The sequence below is a fragment of the Pelodiscus sinensis genome, chromosome 4 (genome assembly GCF_052426305.1).
Source record: "Pelodiscus sinensis isolate ZL-2025 chromosome 4, ASM5242630v1, whole genome shotgun sequence".
In the NCBI taxonomy this organism is placed as follows: domain Eukaryota; kingdom Metazoa; phylum Chordata; order Testudines; family Trionychidae; genus Pelodiscus; species Pelodiscus sinensis.
Window position 1 is genome coordinate 100,896,362 of NC_143055.1, and position 19,768 is coordinate 100,916,129.

General features: G+C 45.7%; 1 protein-coding gene and 1 long non-coding RNA gene across 4 annotated transcripts in view; one reads left to right on the forward strand and one right to left on the reverse strand.

The window, feature by feature from the left end:
• USP53 (ubiquitin specific peptidase 53) overlaps positions 1-13,799 on the reverse strand; it is a 70,503-nt gene extending 56,704 nt beyond the window's left edge. The window contains exon 1 of one of the 2 annotated variants that reach the window (XM_006112603.5): positions 13,660-13,799. The gene's annotated coding sequence lies outside the window, so the exon portion shown is untranslated. Of the gene's footprint in view, positions 1-13,503; positions 13,636-13,659 lie in introns of those variants that run through there. The other variant, XM_075929815.2, reaches the window with a different exon arrangement.
• Positions 13,095-19,768, forward strand: part of LOC102457832 (uncharacterized) — a 48,923-nt gene continuing 42,249 nt past the window's right edge. Inside the window, exon 1 of one of the 2 annotated variants that reach the window (XR_016349481.1) lies at positions 13,095-13,427. This is a non-coding gene — a long non-coding RNA (uncharacterized LOC102457832). Of the gene's footprint in view, positions 13,428-13,947; positions 14,073-19,768 lie in introns of those variants that run through there. The other variant, XR_016349482.1, reaches the window with a different exon arrangement.

Here is a 19,768-nt window from a genome sequence, read left to right on the forward strand (position 1 = left end):
AATTACAAGAGCTGAAAGCAGCTCTTGTACATTTTAAAGGGAGAGGAGCAGCAGTCGGGACCAGCTCACGCCATTTCCCCGCTGCCCTCTGCCTCCCCTGTTCTCTGCAGAGACAGTGCTGAGGGGAGCCAGCTTTTCAGCCAGCTCCCTCCAGCACCAATCCTGCTCCTCCCCCTTGCTGCCTCTTTCTGATAGAGGCAGCAAGGACAGGGAAAACAACTAGTTGAGTTCCTACTCAACTATCTGATAAGCAAATGCTTGTCAACTAATTAATTATATCCCTAATTCAGAGCCAAAATTTTAAACTCAAAATACTGGATTATCCATTTAGATCTGCAAAATCCATTTGCACACTACAACTTACTTATTTCAGATATTAGCCCAAAACAAACCCAAAGATTATCTACTAGGCAAGAAAAGTTAGGCACAGAAAGTGCAAAGAACCTGGAGATAGCAGTGGCACCAGAAGTCCAGAATTTTCCCCCAGATGTTGAAGTGCACATAAATGAGCTACTAAAAATTACACACTAAAGCAGGGCTACTCAACTGTGGAAGCCCCAGGGTCCACAGTGATACTCACAGAACATGCCGAGGGCTGCAATCTAAGTGTGGTTGCATATACATGCAAATATATGCAAATAGCTTATGTCACACTGATGGGCATGAATACAAAGCAATTCCCACAATGACACAGTGCTCCTAGCACCTCCTCCCTGGGGGCTAGAAAGACCAACACCCTGTATCTGCCTGTTCCAGCGAGCCTGTATGCTTGCATATTTCAGTGCTCAACCCACCTGGGAGACGCCTCGCTATTGTGGAGCATGTTCCCAGTGGAGACCATGTTCAAAGGATCCTAACCGTGGGCCACATGTGGAGCCCCACGTAAACCCAAACCACACAGTGGGCCGCAAACAAACGGGCCGCATGTTGAGTAGCCCTGCACTAAAGGGTTTGAAAAAAGCAGCTTCATCCCTATAATCATCTTTCCCCCTCTAGCGTGGCAATGTAAAAGTCATGTGCCAATTGAGGATTACAATTTTTGTTTAGAATGCTGTAAAGAACACAAAGTTGTCATCCAATTATGTAGCCCCAACAAACATTTTTAAAAGCTGAATTCTTTAGCTAAACTGTAAAGAAATGAGACCTCATATAGAACTAAAATATGCCTATTAAAAACATCCCTAATAAGAAAAATCTTTGCACCCCTAAAATTATCTTCCTTTTAATGCCTAAAGATCCTCCCCTCCGATGTCCCATCTTTTAAAGGACACACTGATGCTCTATATTAGTAAGAATCAATAACTGGAACTTCCCATCAAAAGTCTGTGTTGACCAGTGCATAACCCCATGCTTTTTGTTTACTGATGTTACTGTAACTCAATCATAAGTAATTGGATCTTAAAAATGCAGACAACAAGATGTATGATCCACATTTACATTGAGCAAAGAACTTGTTAGAGATTTAAAGATGAAAATTAAATCTCTATTTAAAACCAGCATCAAAATCTATTGCAATAGATTATTAAAGTGATGATTTCATTTTCCTTAAGATTATTTAAATATAGCCAAAAGAAAAAGCTACAATTTTTATTATATTGTATATACATATCAGTTTAAGAAAATTATTAAAACAAAGTATCTCAATGTGAGAAAAGACTCTCCCCTTAGAGCAGTGGTGTCCAACCAGTCCTGAAGCAGTAGCCACACTCAGCTGACCAAACAGTTAGTGGCTAGCATGTAGGACATCATGGCCTTAGAATTATAGTGAAAAATGTGTCCTTTGTTATGTAACTGCCATTCTTCCAAAAAGGAGCAAATGAAATGGAAGTAAAAGACGACAGAGGAGAAGGTAACTGCATGGTACAAATCAACATGAAAAAGGACTTGCAAAGCTAAAGCATGCAAGAGTGACAAATATGCACATCATTATTAAAGTAAAATCTCTCAAGTATTTTTGCTACAGTTGGAAACTTTACTGTTATATATAAATAGCAAATAATGGAACACTGCACTAAGGATGTAAAGAAAGTCAAAGTGAGCAGGGACATCCATGCTTGGGAGACCAACCTCACTACTCCAAGAAATCAGCACTTCAAGTGCTATGTCTACACTGGCACGATTGTGTGCAAGAACTCTTTTGCAGAAGAGTTCTTGTGCAAAAACTCTTCCACAAGAGAGTCTACACTAGCATGTGCCTTTGCATAAGAGATGTGCTTTTGCGCAAGAGCATCCTTGCCAGTGTAGATGCTCTCTTGAGCAAGAAAGCTCTGATGGCCATTTTAACCATAGGGCTTTCTTGCTCAAAAAATTCATGTTGCCTGTCTACACTGATTTCTTGCGCAAGAACAGTTGCGAAAGAGGGCTTATTCCTGAGCAGGAGCATCAGAGTTCTTGCGCAAGAAGCACTGATTTCATACATTAGAACGTCAGTGTTCTTGTGCAAGAACTCGTGGCCAGTTTTGACAGGCAGCAAGTTTTGGCATAAAAGAGGCTGCTTTTGCGCAAGATCGCACCAATGTAGACACAGCCTAAGGTAGCAGTTCAGAGCAAAGATTTCCCCCGATGAACCTATAGTTCAAACCTGAGAGAGAATATTTCCATACTGCTGCTGCTTCTGTATGTTGGAAAGCAGATGCAATAGTGCCAGGGAAGCCCTTCAAAGACTGTTTCCCTGCAGTACACACTTCCCACAGTTCTCTCCTGTATCCATCACCTTCTGCTTCCAGTGGGAGAACAAGTGTGGAGGCAGGGGTAGGAATGTAAGCGACTAGTCAACTACCCAATAAGCATATGCTTGTTGGGTAGTGACTCAACTAGTCGCTTCCCACCCCCTTGCTGCCTCTTTCAGAGAGGGGGAGCAAAGTGGGGAAAGCAGGAGCCGGTGCTGGGGGGGAGGGGAGCCAGTTTAAAAGCCTGTTTCCCCCAGCACTATCTCCATAGGGGGACAGGGGAGGCAGAGGCATCCCTACTGCTGAACCTCTCCCTTTGAAATGCACAAGAATCACAGGTACAAGAGCTGTGGGCGGCTCTTGTACATTTCAAAGGGAGAGGTGCAGCATTGTTTCGTCCCTGCTAGCGAGTGTTCTCCGCTGTGTCTCTTCCTTTGACATGCACAAGGGCAACAGGCAGCCCTTGTACATTTCAAAGGCAGGAGTTGCAGCAGGATAGCGAGCACTCCCCTTATTTTCTAATCCATTGACTACTTGATTCATCTAAATTTAACATCCCTAGTGGGGTGCAGAACGAGCAGGCCACAAAGACATTTGTGGCATCAAATGGGGACCAAATAGGTATGTTGGAAGAGATGTGGAGGAAAAGATATTTGGTTGGGGGGTGGGGTTATTGGGCCTGTGTAGGTGATTTGAGAGGCGGGTGCAGAAACCCACTGAAATTCTAACACAAACACTGGACTCTCCCATTAAGCACCCTCCCACCTCTTACACCAGGGTCTCCCTGCTCTCATTTATCTTATTACTGTCCCTAAGGGGGAGAAAACTACTAGAGATGGAAGTGAGTAGTCGACTACTCGCATCCCCCCCTACTGCCTGTCTATCAGAGGCAGCAGAGGCTGGGGAAGCAGGAGCTGGTGTGGGGGGGGAGCTGATTTAAAAGCCAGTTCTCCACAGTTCTCAGAGGAAGCAGCACAGGGGAGAGGGTCAGGGGAAACTGTCATGAAGCAGCCTCTTCCCACAGTGAGCCCAGGCTTGCCGCAGGCAGGTGCTGCTCAGCATCCTGCGGAGCAGTCCTGGCCATGGGGTGTCCGAGCTCCCCGCTGGGACCCCCTGCAGACAGGGGCTGCTAGAACTATCTCAGTCCTGGCTCAGGTACCTACCCCTCCTGTGGCTCTGCAGTTTAAAAGTAGTAGGAGTTGTGCTGCCTGTCTGTCCGGCTTTTACTACATTTAAACCGCAAAGCCACAGTGGGGGTAGCTCTCGGACAGGGCGCGAGCCAAGACTGAGGCTTCCTCTCCTACTGACTACACAAGGGGCCAGCTACACAAGGGGCCAGCAACCTGCAGCACACATGCCACAAGCAGCATGAGAGCTGATTTCCCGTGGGGCAGGAGCTCATCTCCACCCCTCCCCACACACAGCTGGGAGCTGCTGCTGCAGCTCCAGCCTCAGCCGTGCAGCTGCAGGCTGGATCACTAGCTCCAGCTTCCTGTTTAGAGGGGGAGAGGCATGCATGCATCATTGGGGCTTCCCTGCCCAGCTTGGGTGTGCAGCTCCGAGGAGCTAAGGGGTTAATCTCCCCCCTCCCTTCATAGGGGTTAATCTCCCCCCTCCCTTCATAGCTACAAGCTTCTTGCTTCAGAAGGGGGCAGAGCCCAGCCTGCTCTGCAGAGCCTGGGCTAGGCAGCCAGAACATGTGACGTGCTGGGGCCCAGGCTGTTCCCCGTGGGCTGTGTGCAGGGTTGGGGAGCCCCTTTCCCTGCGGCCCTCTGCATCTGGACAGCCCCAGGCTCTGCCTGCCCCAGCCCTGGAGCTGCAGTCTGCAGGCAAAGGGCTGGGCAGGCATGGAAGAGACTCTCCCCATCTCAACACTGCTTCTGGGTGGCTGCAAGTCCCAGCACTGCTTCCCTGCCGGTGAATTTAATTAATTAACGGAGATTGCCTATCTCCTAGAACTGGAAGGGACCTTGAAAGGTCATCAAGTCCAGTCCCCTGCCTTCACAGAAGGACCAAGTACCAACTCCTGACAAATTTTTGCCCCAAATGGCCTCCACAAGGATTGAACTCAGAATCCTGGGTTTAGCAGGCCAACCCTGGGGGCACAAGGATGTGGGGGCATGAGGGGGATGAAGGAAAATGCGGAGGGGGCAAGGATGCTAAGCAGGGACAGATGAGAAGGGCATCCTGATGTCAGTACCCCGTGATCAAGCTCCCCATGCCGTACACCATGTCAGCACCCCTTGATCAAGTTCCCCATGCCGTACACCATCTCCAAGAAAGCAAGTCTATTCTGTCTCCTCCATTAGTCCATGCCTTGTAGTATGTGAATACAGAATGACATTGGTTCTGTTGCGCGCGCACACACACGCGCGCCACATTGTTAACATTCAATTTATGATCCATTGCAACCTCCTGAAGTACTATGGTCTAGAAGATAGTTCTGTACTTGATTATTTTTCTTCCTAAACATAGTACGTTAAACCTGTCTAATAATTTCATCTTATTTATGTCAGGCCATTTTTCTACTTTATCAAGATGATTCTGAATTCTAATCCTGTCCTCCAAACCCTGGCAACCCCTCCTATCTTGGTGGAATGTGCAAATATTATATACACTCTTCACTCCGTCATCCAAGCAGTTAAGTAAAATACTGAATAGTAGCAGACCCACGGCAGGCCCCTCACAGTTTAATAGAGAAACATTAATACCTAGTCTTTCAGTATAGCATTTCAATCAGGTGTATACTTACTTTCTGTAACAGTCTAGAATGAAATATTTCCCTAGTCTGCTTATAAGACGGTGTCAAAAGCTTTACAATGTCCAGACAGGCCATGTTTATTGCTTTCCCCATCCACTATAGTTGGTTTGGCAGAATTTGTTTCTGACAAATCAATGCTGGATAATACTTATGACCTTATTACCCTCCAGGCTGAACAAACTTTTATAATTTTGTTCCAGTATTCATCAGGGGAAACAAAGTTAATTCAATTAGTCTTTAATTGCTCAGTTCCTTTTTAGTCTCCTTTTTGAAGGCAGAGCTATGTTTTTTTGCACACTCCAGTCCTCTGAGACCTCACCCATCTTTAGTCTGAATATTATCTGTTTACCTTCAAGATAAACACTAGTTGTTGCTTTGGCTAGTTCCTTAAATGCTGTAGGGTGAATTTCATCAGAGTTAAATATATATAAACTTACGTAAATATCATTTAACCTGTTGTTCCCCTATTTTGGCACAAAAGCCTTCACTCTTTTTGTTAATACTGTGTTAAGCATTAAGTGGATTAAATATTAAACATCTTTTTAGTGAATATCCTGTACTGGATTCAGATTCAACCATCTATCCTTTCTACAAGCTAACCTTTTCCAAGCACTAAACCATCCTACTGGTAGTGGTAAGGTCACACATAGCAAAGGACAAGTCTCATCTGAATCTCATTTGCATAGTGCTAGCACTTGCCTTTCCCGCGTCCGGACTGAATTCCAGACATACAGTGGGCTATCTGCTGGTGGGTACAGGTGGGGAAAGCTTTAGTGATGATGTGACAATGAAGCCTACTGTCTACAAAAGAAAATCTGTTCCACTAATTAAATAGATTTTAAAAACAGATTTTATTAATTCAGTACACCCACTCTTGCAGATACTCATTTCAGTTTAGGAATGCCTAATATCAACTTAGTTTCTCTCAACAAGGATAGATTGAAATGACACAAAAATAAGTGTTAGCACAAGAGGGTGCATTTTATCAGTTTCTAAACTGATTTAGTCAATAAAGTGCTACCAGACTATTTGTTGTTTTTTATTTAACTTAGTCCATGTTTTAAGATTATTGATAGTACAAGGAATAAAAAGACACAACCACCAAATAAATGCATTATTAGAAGAAGAGTAGGAGAGAAAATAAATTAAATGAGTTTAATTTGAAGTGGGGAAATGCTACTGGAATTTTGGCTAGCGATTTAACTACGTAATAGCAGATACTGTCATTTTTTCTACTAGAAGGAAAGGACACAAATCATGCAATCCAAAACAGACCAAACTTCAGTGTTCCCTGAAGCATATAAACTGTCATTAAAAAAAATGAGACTGGTTATTTGGTCTTTGTACAGTGGTAGTGCTCAAAACCCCAATCTAATCTCTTTGCAAATATGAAACAACTGAGTGAGGCCTCATCTTGAAACTACAGAAGGAGACTGAAACCATTTGTTCTGGCTGTATAAACCTCATGCATTCATCTCAACTCTTGAGTATAGTGAAAAGGTTTAAGTTCCATGCGAGGTGCAGATTCAGTCTGCTTTTGAACTACATTAAGTTTGCCTTAACAACTGTTCTGATTTGTAACAGTAATAAAGAAATACTCCATTTAAGCACAGTCACTAAGGGTAAGTCTACAGCAAGGAGCTGGGTTTGGCCAGTTGGTTCCCAGCTGGCTCCTCACAAGCACCAGAGGCCATGGAGCATGGAGGGTGAGGGAGGCAGGGAGGAGCTGGTACACATGGAAATCCAGGTTTGAAGCCTGCTGCCTGAAGGTATACACTCCCACAGTGGCAGCGGGGGAGGGTAGATGGCATCACAGGCAGGAGCCAGCTTAAAAGCTGGCTCCCCCTAAGCACCGGCTCCTACCTATCCCCTTCAGCAGTACTGGGCAGGGTGCCACAGAGCAACCTCTGTCTGCAGCAGGCCTGGGCTCACCATGGACGGAGGCTGCTCCGTGGATGCCAGCACACCCTCTGTCCGTGGGGAGCTTGGGCCCCTTGTGGACAAGGGCTGCTGCCGCCCCACACTGCTGCCTCTAACAGGGGCAGCAATGCGGGGCAGCAGAGGTCCGCATGGGGAGCTACATGGGCAGCTCCCATCTGCCACCTCTCCCCCACACTGCTGCCTCTGTATTAGAGGCAGCAGCACATGGTAGCAGGGAGCTCACCAAGGGTGGGGCTGCTGGCCCACCCCTGGGGACTATTGAATAGTTGTGTAACCACTAAAATTTGATGCAGTTACACAACTATTCAATTACATGCTAACATCCCTACAATACTCTGGATGTGATCTCACCAGTGCCGAATACAGGAGCATAATCACTTCCGTCAACCTGCTTAGCTACTACTAATGCAGCCCAATATGTCATTAGCAATCTTGGCAAAGACAACACACCGTTGAGTCATATCCAGCTTCTTGTCTACTATAATCCCCAGGTCCTTTTCTGCAGAACTACTGCTTGGCCAGTTGGTTCCCAGCCTATAGCAGTGCATGGTATTCTTCTGTCCTAAGTGCACTTGTCCTTGTTAAACCTCATCAAATTTCTTTTGACCCAATTCTCCAGTTATTCAAGATCACTCTGGACCCTTAATGGATGAGGCTTACTGGTTAAGGTTAACTGATGGGGAGGGAGCAGCTCCCTACCACAGGTGAAGGGGAAGAGGCCACAGGCAAGGGCTACTCTGGCCAGGCTGGAGTAGTGATTTTAAGTGACTAATCGACTAGTCAACTATCCAATAAACAAAAGCTTATCGGACAGCTGATGCACTAATCGACTAGTTGCTTTCCCCCCCGCCCCCCTTTGCTGCCTCTATCAGAAAGAAGCAGGAAGGGGAAGGAAGAGGAGGAAGTGCTGGGGGGAGCAGACTTAAAAGCTGGTTCCCTGCTGCTCTGTGGGAGTGGGCAGGGGTGCAGTGGCAACAGTCCAACTTTGAAATGTACAAGAGTCCCCACCAGGGCGCTTGTACATTTTAAAGGTGGAACGCTGCGCTAGCCCTTATCGACTAAATGAATGGTCAATGGAAATTTCATTAATTATTTAATGAGTTAATTAATCAAAATTTAACATCCCCAGCCTGGAGCAGCCCCTGCCTGCGGTGGAGGGAAAGAGAGGGGACAATACATGTTCCAGCCCAGCTGGGGCGGAGGGGAAGAGGAGGGGACATTGCAGCAGAGCTGGAGCAACCTCATCACTCACCCCCTTTTGATCAGTTAGCCAAACAAACAGTATGTTCAACCAGTTAGAGATATAAAATCCCATTTAATTGGCTATTATAAAGTACAATAATTCTCATATATGTCCCAATAGTCTACTCTTAACTAATACTTTAACACCTATTTCTCATTTGTATACTGCTCTATGATTTATAAATTAGTGTAACATTTCATTAGGACTCCAATTTAGAAATACCCATCATTGGAATGCTGAGCAAAACTTCCTCACAGCAACAGGTCACCTTCAAAATATCAGCATGCAGTTTAATATAACAGCTTTCACCTAAGTCTCTTAATTTCTTTCTGTTCAAGTCTCAGAACAGGCATTCTTTGCCTTCCTTGACTTGTCAATTACATTCAGCACAGTCAGCCATGCTCTCATTTGAAAAAAAATTTCTTGCCAAGACTCTTCTATCTTCTTGCCTCTCTAATCAGCATTTTGGTCTCAGAATCCTTATTCCAGCTTTCAGTGCACATCTACCAAGCTCCATTCTTGGCCCCTTCCTCTTCTCATACCACATCCTCTTTTGCGGATCCTATTCAAAGTCATGCCTTTAGCTACTGCCTTTACATTGATGATTCACAAGCCTGTCTGACATATCCTTTTTGATGCCCAGCTATCTGGGTAAGCTCAACACAGTCAAAACTGAGATCTTCATCTTCCCTCTAACCAACTCTCCCTGCTTATGCCATCAACCCTACTCAGGTTTGTAATCTAGGAATCCATCTTTCACTCAAACCACTTTCTCAACATGGACTTGAGTGTGGAAGTGTAAATCTTGTCACTTCTTCATGCATGACAGATTTATGATCCAATCTTTCTTCTCTAGCCATACAGCTATATCTCTGGTCCAAATCCTGATCTTACAGCTTCAGTACTATAATATCCCCTTTTTTGATTTTGACAAATGCAATCTTGCTCCCCATTCATTCAAACCATATCTGAAAAAAAAAAAAAAACGCACAGCATCCCCCACAATTTGCATATCTCCACTGAATCAAGGACAAACTATTTGCCTTCATTGTAAAATCCTACAAAGCTTTGTCCTGCTGAACAAATTATTTATAGAGTATGTTAGAGAGACACAAAAAACCCTCTGTTTGACAAGTAATACCTGCCAAGTTTTCCAACAAGCACTTTATGCATTCTCCCAACCCTGGCATCTCCACCTTAAAACTCACATTATGATGCTCACAACATTTGGCATGACAAACCAGTTTGCTGTTTATTACACTAATCTGAATAGTTTCACTGTTATTTTGTGCTATCCATGGCTGTTAGTTGTTTTAACTTGTTGCCTCTTTTATTCTTTTCGGCAAGGTTGAGATTAATTGGTAGGGGCTAGAGCAATTCCCACCTGCCCTGGGCAGGAGGCTACTCAAGCCCTGCAGAGCCCACAGAACTGCTGCAGCTCTGCCTTCCCCTCCCCGCCACACTAGTGACTTAACTACCCAATAAGCCTAAACTAATCGAGTAGTTGCTTACATCCCTAGACTGCAGTGTATATAACTGTATAACTGCTAGGATTTTTTAGTGGTTACACGGTTACATTTTTAAACACCTTTTTACATTCCTAATTTGTACGGTGCCTTGATCAAAGAAATCCTGATCCATGACTGGTATCCCCTAGGTAAGTAGAACCTACCTTCAGGGATACAAAAAAAACTGTATCCGCATCTACAAAAATGAGCCACTGAGACTGGCACTGACATCCCCAGATGAGGATATAAAGCAGATATCCATCAATTTGCAGGGCTCTGCCTCTAGATATTACTCCAAATAACGTTGAAACAAGAACTTCAAGAGTTCCCTAGACTAAGAATGTGCTACATTGTTCAACAGAACTCATCAACACAATCTAATTTAAGGTGATATTATTAATCTCATGTCTCCAAATAAGTTAGTTCAAATAGTTTGCATCGTAATCACTGACCACTACTATACATGCAAGATCTTTTTCTGCTAAAGATTTTTTAAAGGTTAATTTTACATAAAAGTTGACTATTTAATCATATGAAGATGTTTAATGATATTTAGAAGGATTCCTGAGAAATGTGTTATCAGCTCATGATGCCATATAACAGGGATGTCCAAACTTTTTTCAAAGAGGGCCAGATTTGAAGAAGTGAACATGCGTGAGGGCCGTCCGCGCTCTCTCAGCCCCAAGGCGGAGGGCCCGCGGGGTCTGAGGCGGGCGAAGAGCGCAGGGCATGCCGGCCTCACGGCGGCCCGGGGGGCAGGGCGAACCCGCAGCCGAGCAGGGGAGCGGGGCTGCGGACATGCCCTACAGGGCAGGCTCTAGGACCGCGGAGGCCATGGGCGGCGGCGGCAGCGCGGCCGGAAGCGGCGCGCTGGGCACGCCAGTTCAAAAGAGCGCCAGGGAGCCAGGAGAGGGGGAGGAAGCGGGGGCCGTATTAAACCGGAACACGGGCCGCAATTGGCCCGCGGGCCGGACTTTGGATATGCCTGCCATATCACCTTCAGAAAGCAGATTCCATTCTAGTAGAAGACAAGACCAGAAATGGCTTATTCCTGTTTAAGCACCATTAATTAATAAATATACTATACGTAAGACAGGGAGCACACTCACAAATATCAGTAAGAAAAGGCTTCAGTGTCTAAGGCTGAGAGTTCCATTCCCCATGTATTATGCATTAGTTGCTCAAACACCATTCTCCAAGGGTATGTCTACACTTTCACCTTCTTTCAAGAGAGTGATGCAAATGCAGCTTTGCAAAATTGCGAATGAAGTGCGGATTTGAATTTCCCGCGCTTCATTTGCATATTTGTGTTATGGCGCTATTTGGAAATAATAAACGCTGTGTAGATGCGGTTATTTCGAAAGAAAACCTTTCTTCTGAAATAACTGGTAAACCTAATTGTAGGAGGAATAAGGGTTATTTCAGAAGAAGGGTTTTCTTTCGAAATAACAAATGCTGTGTAGACACAGTTGTTTCGAAATAGTGCTACAATGAAATAGTGCAATAACTCAAATATTCAAATGAAAGGTGGGAAATTCAAATCCGCACTTCATTTGCAATTTCGCTTAGCTGCATTTGCATCCCTCTCTCAAAGGAGGGCGAAAGTGTAAACATACCCCAAGTAATGGAAATTTGCACATTTTAGTGTTTATCTGCTTTATACAATATTTTGAGCTCCTCAGGAAAAAGATTTTTTTTGCAAAATTGAAGAAAACAGTTCAACTAATCAGATATTAGTATAAACAATTTCTCATTTCCTTAAGTAACAATGCAAAAGGTTCTTCTGCATTAGGTGCCATCAATTTTTAACTTCTTGTGAAGCTTGAGATGCTTTATGATGGGAATACTAAATGCAATCTCATTAGGAGGCTTTCTACAGAATTCTGTTTAAAATGTTTATATACCACACATTTAAAAACTGTGCACACTTCACTGAATGTGAGGGGGAATGTATCCCTAAAAGGATTTTTATTGCCCACAATACACATTTATAAAACAAAAAATTTTGTTGATAAAATACTGTGACTTTAATAATAATACTGCTTACTTTTATTATAACAAACTTCATTGGTACCAAATAGCACCACTTTGTTAAGAAGCTGGAAAACGTTACTTTTCAAAACATATCAACTCTCACCCTCTTATTCTCTCAAGTTTTGCTTTTATTCTGCAACATTAGAAAAGTAACACAAAAATAAATCAGCCATATTTAGATTCACAAATGTATAGTAATTTCAATACATAATCCAGAGTGGCAGGGTGGTGGGGGTGGAGAAGGGAAGAGGACCTAATCATGCAAAAGATTTGTGCTTTACTTTTTGCCTGGTCCCACGGGCTTGAAAGTTAAGTAAATGTGTATGTTTTTATGTGATTATAGTCTAAGTAAATATATCTAGCAGATGCTGCATGTATTCTTTTACTAACCACAGCAGGAAAATGATGCTTGAGAGAGAGAATGGACAATACAACTAATTTTTAAATGTTTGTTCTTAAGAGTCTGAAAAGCTCCTCAGACAATAAAAGTAAACTAGTATGTCAAATTAAGGAATAAATTTACATAACTTCCACATCTCAGGCACTGAGCGTGCAGTTCAGGCATTGCATCTGAAACATTCTTGGAAAAAAGAAAAACATTGAGGAGCCCTGTATTATGCTACAAGTGATCAAATTTCAAGAGGTGGAAATCCACCCTATTGTACTCGTACTTGCATTTCCTGTTTCCAAAGAATGTTTACAAGAGATCCATAAAATACTATTTAATATTTAACCGGTCACATGCCCATTAACTTTACATTATACATTTACATACATAAATATGAGCGTGCAGTGATTGAATAGTACAGTCCATCACATTAGGAGGGGATCTAAACCAATAAGCTTCCTTCTAGGATCCGTCTAAACAGAATATCAAGAAACCCCTGTTCTCAAGTTACAGGGGCAGAGTAACATTTAACCCCGAGTCGCACCACAAGGCCACCTCCCCCCACCCCATCTATGCCTCTTAGCCGAAACATGGAGAGGCTACTATGCCAAATCCGTAGCCCGAAACCTTCGCATCTGTTTACAGCCGGGCTGGCACGAGTGACTCAGAGACATTTGAGCGAGGGATCAAGCCGTGGCGGTGGGAGAAGGGGACGGGCGGGAAAAGTCTGAAGCCAACGCGAGTTGCCAAACAGGTGGGGAAGCTCCGGGGTCCGCTTAACACCGCGACAGGCAGGTCGCCCCTTCCCCCCGGCCAGAGACACAGCCGCGACCCCAGGGCAGAGCTGGCCCGCACGCACCGCCGGAGCCCCGCAGCGCCAGGGGTGAGTGTCCGGGGCAGACGGACCGTGCCGCGGCCCAGCGCCCGGGCTGATCTCCCCCGCTCCGGCATCGCCCTACCCCTTCTGCCGCCCAGCTCCATCCCAGGGCCAGCGCTCCCCCCGCAGCTCCGGGCCCCGCAACCGGCACCCCTCCGCCGGCTGGGCTAGCGAAGTGGCCGCTCGCCCGCGCTCCCGGCTGCAGAGCGACCCCCGCCAACGGCTCCAACGGACTCACCTCCAGCCCCGGGCAGCCCCTCGCGCAGCGCCCGGCCGCGTCTCTACCCCGCCCTCGGCTGGCAACTTTCTTCCAATGCTCCGCGGCTGGCGCGTGACCGCTGAGGGAGGGAGGCGGCGCGTGCCCGAGAGCCGGCGTCGTGAGGGAAGGGCGGGGGAGCGGAGGCGAAGGCGTCTCGCGCGCCTTCTTTCTGTGGCCCGGATCTGCCGACACCGCAGCGACCTCCAGCACGCGAAGCAGGTGGGGAAAGGCACAGCCTGCGCGACTAGGGGGGAGAGGAGGGGACTTGAAAGCTTCCTGAAGGCGATTGGTGGAGCAGGACAGTGACGTAGAACACGCCCAACCAAAAACAACGTCGGGCACCCCCTCAGCCGGAGAGAGCTGGGCGGGCGCCGCGGAAAGGCGCATGCGCGGTTAGTACCTGTTGTGAGTACAACCTGTGGGGCGCCGAGAGGTTTGCTGGAGAGGGATAAACTCACAAGCGCTGGCAGCGTTCCCTGCCTGTTAAGCCAGGCTGGGGCCTCGGGGCAAGAGTCTGGCGTGGAGAGGGCCCTGTTAATTGGGCATGCGCCCCCTAAAGGAGTCATGGTTTTCTTGTTTTTTTTCTTTTCCCCAGAGACGACGGAGGGGCCGCGGGGCTGGGGGGGAGGGTATGGCGGGGGAGAGCCACTGCCGAGGGACTTTGTCTTCTGGGCGGAGCTCTTCCCCTGCTTGGGTCCCTGTTCCTTCCTGCCCATAGGGGATGCTTGGCAGAGGTGGAGGGAACTGAAGGCACCACTGGCGTGGTAGGGGCCGGGATGGCTCAGTGGTTTGAGCATTGGCCTGCTAAACCCAGGGTTGTGAGTTCAATCCTTGCAGAGGCTGTGTAGAAATTTGGGGCAAAAGTTCATCAGGGATGGTACTTGGTCCTGCTGTGAAGGTAGGGGGCTGGACTTGATGACCTTTCAAGGTCCCTTCCAGCTCTAAGAGATAGGCAATCTCCATTATTATTATTATTAAATGGAGTCTCCACTTGTGCCCACTGCCACCTCAAGGATGGGCAGCAGCCCAGTAGTCTCCGTAGGCCCTGTCCACTGGCTCCATCAACAGCTTTGAAGAGTAGTGAGCACTGTCTGGGGTTCTCTGTCCAGTTCTCTTGTTTTAAACCTGTGACCCCCACACCTTGATCCTTTTTGACATTATTTGTCCCCAGAAATGAGTTGGACTTTGGGTCTAGTCGTCCCTCCTGCAGGGCTAGGGGAAGGACTTTGAGAAGTGCGCAGGCTGCATCCGCCCACCCCTCCCATGGTTTCCAAATAGCACCTTAGTAGGCCCTGTGGTGGCTGAGGTGAACAAGAGAACAGGAGAGGAGAAATGGTAGGGGTTTTCCCCTCCCCCAATCATTTGCCATCAAGAGGAAAGGACAGGAATAATCACTGGGAGGGAGGAAACAAAAGCGGAGTAGAGGAAGGGAAAGGGAGAGAAGGGTCACTACCCTCTACTCCCTGCCCCCAAACTAGGCCAACAGAAAATACCAGGACAACTTTCAGCACAGGATGTAAGGGGGGGGGGGAACTAAAGGAGTCATGATGATAGGGTTGTAGCAATGAGAGACCCTGTCCCCCAGCCCCAAAACACTTACCCTACCCCACCCACCAGAGTTGGTGATCCAGCCCTAAGTCATTGATTATCAATTAATCAGGAGCTGCCAGAGGCCGGCTGCAGCAGCTGGCGCCCTAGGCGGGGCGGTGCAATCGGTGCCCCTGCCTGCATGGCAGTTAATGGCCGTGACGTCATCATCGGCCACCCGGGCCAGCGGCGCCCTAGGCAGCTGCCTAGCTTGCCTAGGCTCACAGGCCGCCCCTGCAATTAACTAATGTGTTTGTAAATTCAAGGCTGGCCAAATCCTGTTTGAGTTCCTCGACATAGCCACAAAAGCCTCTGTTGAGAAAGTTTTGGTGGAAGCCAGCCCGCTTTACATTACTCAGGTATTGTTTCAAGGTATCTACCCACTCAGGCAGACACTAATATAAGGTCATGTTTTTGAGCTTCATGTATTTTTTTTACTTAGTGATTAATATAAAATCCCATTGCAATGAAGGGGGATCTTCCCATTGACGGCAGTAGAATTTAGCTCAATCTTTTAGTAACTATCCTGTAAGTGTGATACTCAGAAATAATCAGTAATCTAAGTGAAGTCAAATAACTTTTACTTTGACCCATAATGGATTGTTCAGAATACATGGAACAAAATAAACAAAATTGCATTGGACTTGAATGCTCCTTTCTAATGTATGGTCCAAAAAAGACTCCTAGCTCTTTACTTTAGCATTACTGTTTTCCAGTTTTGTTCTGTTGACTTATCTGTGGTTTGGATTTCCTCCCTCAGTCTGGTTGGTGTGTTTTCAAAATTTTAATTTTGTTATCTTTCCATATTTCTAGTTGCTATATTTCTCTAGGTTAATATTTGGAACATCTCCCAGATTAGTATCATAAGCATATTTAATTATCATGCTGTTCACTCCATCTTCTAAATAATTAAGTAATATTTTAAATATAATCACACCCAACACCGATCCTTCAGAGTTGGGGTCTTAGACTCACATCCCGGAGGCCACGTGTGGCCCACGCAGTTCCACAATCTGCCCTGCACATAACTGCTGGCACTTGAGTCCCTGAAGCCTTGGTGTGATGTTCTTCCCCTTCCCCCAAGCCCAGCCTCTGCTCCACACCCACTCTACCTCTTTTCACCCCTGTTTTGCCCTCCTCCCCCGCCACTGCACTGTTTCCCTCAAGTCTCCTCCCTAAAGGGACACAGCCTTAAAGTGCTAGGGATGGGATGATAGCAGAAGTCTAGCCTCCATGCACTCCCCACGGGGGCAGGAACCATGAGGAAACAGAGCAACACAGCAGCTCCACTCCGCTGCCATCTTCCAGGCTTGCCTAATCACTCCACTTCACCAAACTGTGCTAAATCAACCAGAGAGTGGCAGGTGGGCCTGGGAGACGGGGGGGGGAGGGGGGAGCATGTGGGCCAGCAGATGAGGCTAGGAGATGTACAGACACACTGCTGGGGCCCTGTCAGAGAAGGGTACATTCTGGCCTGCAAGAACTGGCTCTAAAGTAAATTCAGTGTGAGGTTCCTGCTTTAGAGTGTACTATTAGACACTAAATTGATACATGAATCATTTTTTTCCATTAATTTGTGCCTATAAAGTTTCATTGTGTATGACATTGTTCTCTTCCACACTAATCTAAATTAATTTTATAAGTAGTGTTAACGAGGTACCATCTCAAATACTTAATCCATAAAGATTGCATCTACTTATTCATTTTTTGAGGAGTAACATTAGTTCGGACTAAGGGCTTTAGTCCGAACTAACGCGTCCCGGCGCGCACTTCCTGGTTCGAATCAGCTGTGATTCGAACTAGCGCGCCGGCGAGATCATGTTAATGGAGCGCGGGATATTTAAATCCCCGCTTCATTAACTACTTCGGTTGTCTCCATTTGCATCCCTAGTTCGAACTAGGGATGCAGTGTAGACGTACCCTGAATGTTCTGAATCCCATAGTGGAGACTCCAGTGGCTGTGGAGTAGACTTCTTCCTTTTCTAATGCAGATTTTCTCAATACAGTTAATGTACCAGCACACTCAAAATTAATGGTAAATCACTATGAAAGATAATGTCAAATGAGTGGAAATAATGTGTTAGTTATAAACAATGTTTGAAGTATGTCTTCACTGTAAACTGCTGGGCTTCTGTAAGCCATGAAGAATCACAGGAGTTATTTCATTAGGAGAGCTTTCACAGAGCATAAACACGTATTTCCTTTTTTCTTCTTCCTCACTTCCTTCTAGACATAACTGCAACCACACACAGTAAACTTTTTTTTCCTTTATTTGTTTCATGTTACACTACCTGATTGTTAATATTTCTCCAGTTTATTTATCAACAGCGCTAACTTCCCTGAAAATGCTAACCATTGTGCCAGGAGCCATTTCCCTGAAGTCATCTAAAGTTTATTAATTTACTATTTTTAAGGACCTTAAGCCAAGATTTTCAAATATAGATCCCTAAAGTTAGACTCCTAAATCTATATTTGGGCCTCTAAATAAACAGTTTGATTTTTTTAAAGGTTCTGAGCAGCCAGCAGTACCCATGGACTGCTGAGTGCTCATCAGCCCTTTCTTTAGAAACTGAAATAAAAGTTAACAATCAAACTCTAGGGACCCATTTTTTAAATCCCTTAGCCACAAGGGGGTTTTTTTGGTTTTTTGTTTTTTTTTGTTTTTTGGTTTTTTTGCAGGAAAATTTTCCTATTCTGTTTGGTTTCAATAACCTGTGGTAAATGCATGCACTCATGGACATCAAATACACGCTTACTGAGTTAATCTCAAACTGATGTCCTAGGGAGGGATGATAGATGCACTGTGCTATAAGAAGAGAATATGGCTGTGTCTAGACTGGCCAGTTTTTCCAGAAAATCAGCCGCTTTTCTGGAAAAACTAGCCAGCTGTCTACACTGGCCGCTTGAATTTCCATAAAAGCACTGACTTCCTATTGTAAGAAATCAGTGCTTTTTGCGGAAATACTATTCTGCTTCCGTTCAGGCAAAAGTCCCTTTTGCGCAAAAGGGCCATTGTAGACAGCTCAGATTTGTTTTCCGCAAAAAAGCCCTGATCACAAAAAAGCCTCGATCGCCATTTTCGTGGAAAAGCACGTCTAGATTGGCACGGACGCTTTTCCGCAAAAAGTGCTTTTGCGGAAAAGCATCCGTGCCAATCTAGACGCTCTGTTCTGAAAATGCTTTTAACGGAAAACTTTTCCATTAAAAGCATTTCCGGAAAATCATGCCAATCTAGACGCAGCCTGTGAGTGCTGCTGCCTTGTAGTACTCAGAAGTTTCCAGACTTATATCAAGTACTGTATGGTTTATGTTCCCTTTTATCAGAGAAACTCAATACAGTAAACTTCCGATAATCCAGCACCTTTAGGACCCATGGGGTGCCGGATTATCAGATATGCCAGACAATAGGAAGGGGGGGCTATGCGGGGTCTGGGGTGGAGTGGGGAGGATGTGCCCCTCGACGCTGCAAGACCAACCTGGCAGCACCCCAGCTGCTCTGCTCCGGGCTTCCCGGAGTCAGCCGCTGGTCAGTTTCAGCAGTGGCTGACTTGGAGAAGTCTGGGGCAGAGCAGCTGAGGTGCTGCCGGTTTGGTCCTGCAGCGCTGAGGGGCGATGCTACAGGACCAACCCAGCAGCGCCCCAGCTGTTCTGCCCCCAGCTTCCCCGAGTCAGCCGCTGGTCAGTTTCAGCAGCGGCTGAATCGGGGAAGCTAGGGGCAGAGCAGCTCCAATTGTCCGGCTGCCCAGAGTACTTTCGGATTCCAGATGGTGCTGGACCATCAGGAGTGCCGGACCATTGGATGCTGGACCACTGGAATTTTACTGTGGTATCCAGCTTACGGCAATTTCTTCCCTCATGTTTTCATTCTCAAACCGAAAGTATCCTCCCTTTTCTATTCTGCTGCTTTCCACCTTCCTTCCTTCCCTTGCTGCTTCTCCCTTCACCATTGTTATTGTTCATGAAAAACTATCTGGTAGAATGATAGATTGAAGTACCATGAAAAATGATAAGCCATGGGGTTTTTTTTTCTTCTTCTTTTTCAGACTCTGTGTTTTCCCTCACATTCTGGCTTCAGCATTGTTTTCTCCCTGTCATCTCCCAGGCAGTGAAATATATTTCAGACGTTACAAAGCTAACGCACAAGATAAGCATGTTCCAGTTTAGTTCAGAAACAAACACCAGCTGTAAGTGGTCTGCTTGCTTACCTTTTGCCTATTTAAACTAAGTACAGTATTCTTGTTTTTCTGTGTTCCTGAAAATATCTAAAATACTTAGATTAAAAACAAGGGATGACCAAGTGCTGGAATTTAGCTGTCAGAAGGACAGTTAAACACTGTCATTATTAGTATGATCTCCCCTAATGAGGTAGCATCTGTGAATCTTCCTGGCTTACAATCGCCAAGCTTTGGAAGATTCTGACATACTTCAGACATTGTTTATGGCTTACACATTATTTCTACTCGTTTGAAATTCTTTTATAGTGGATTGCCAATCATCTTGA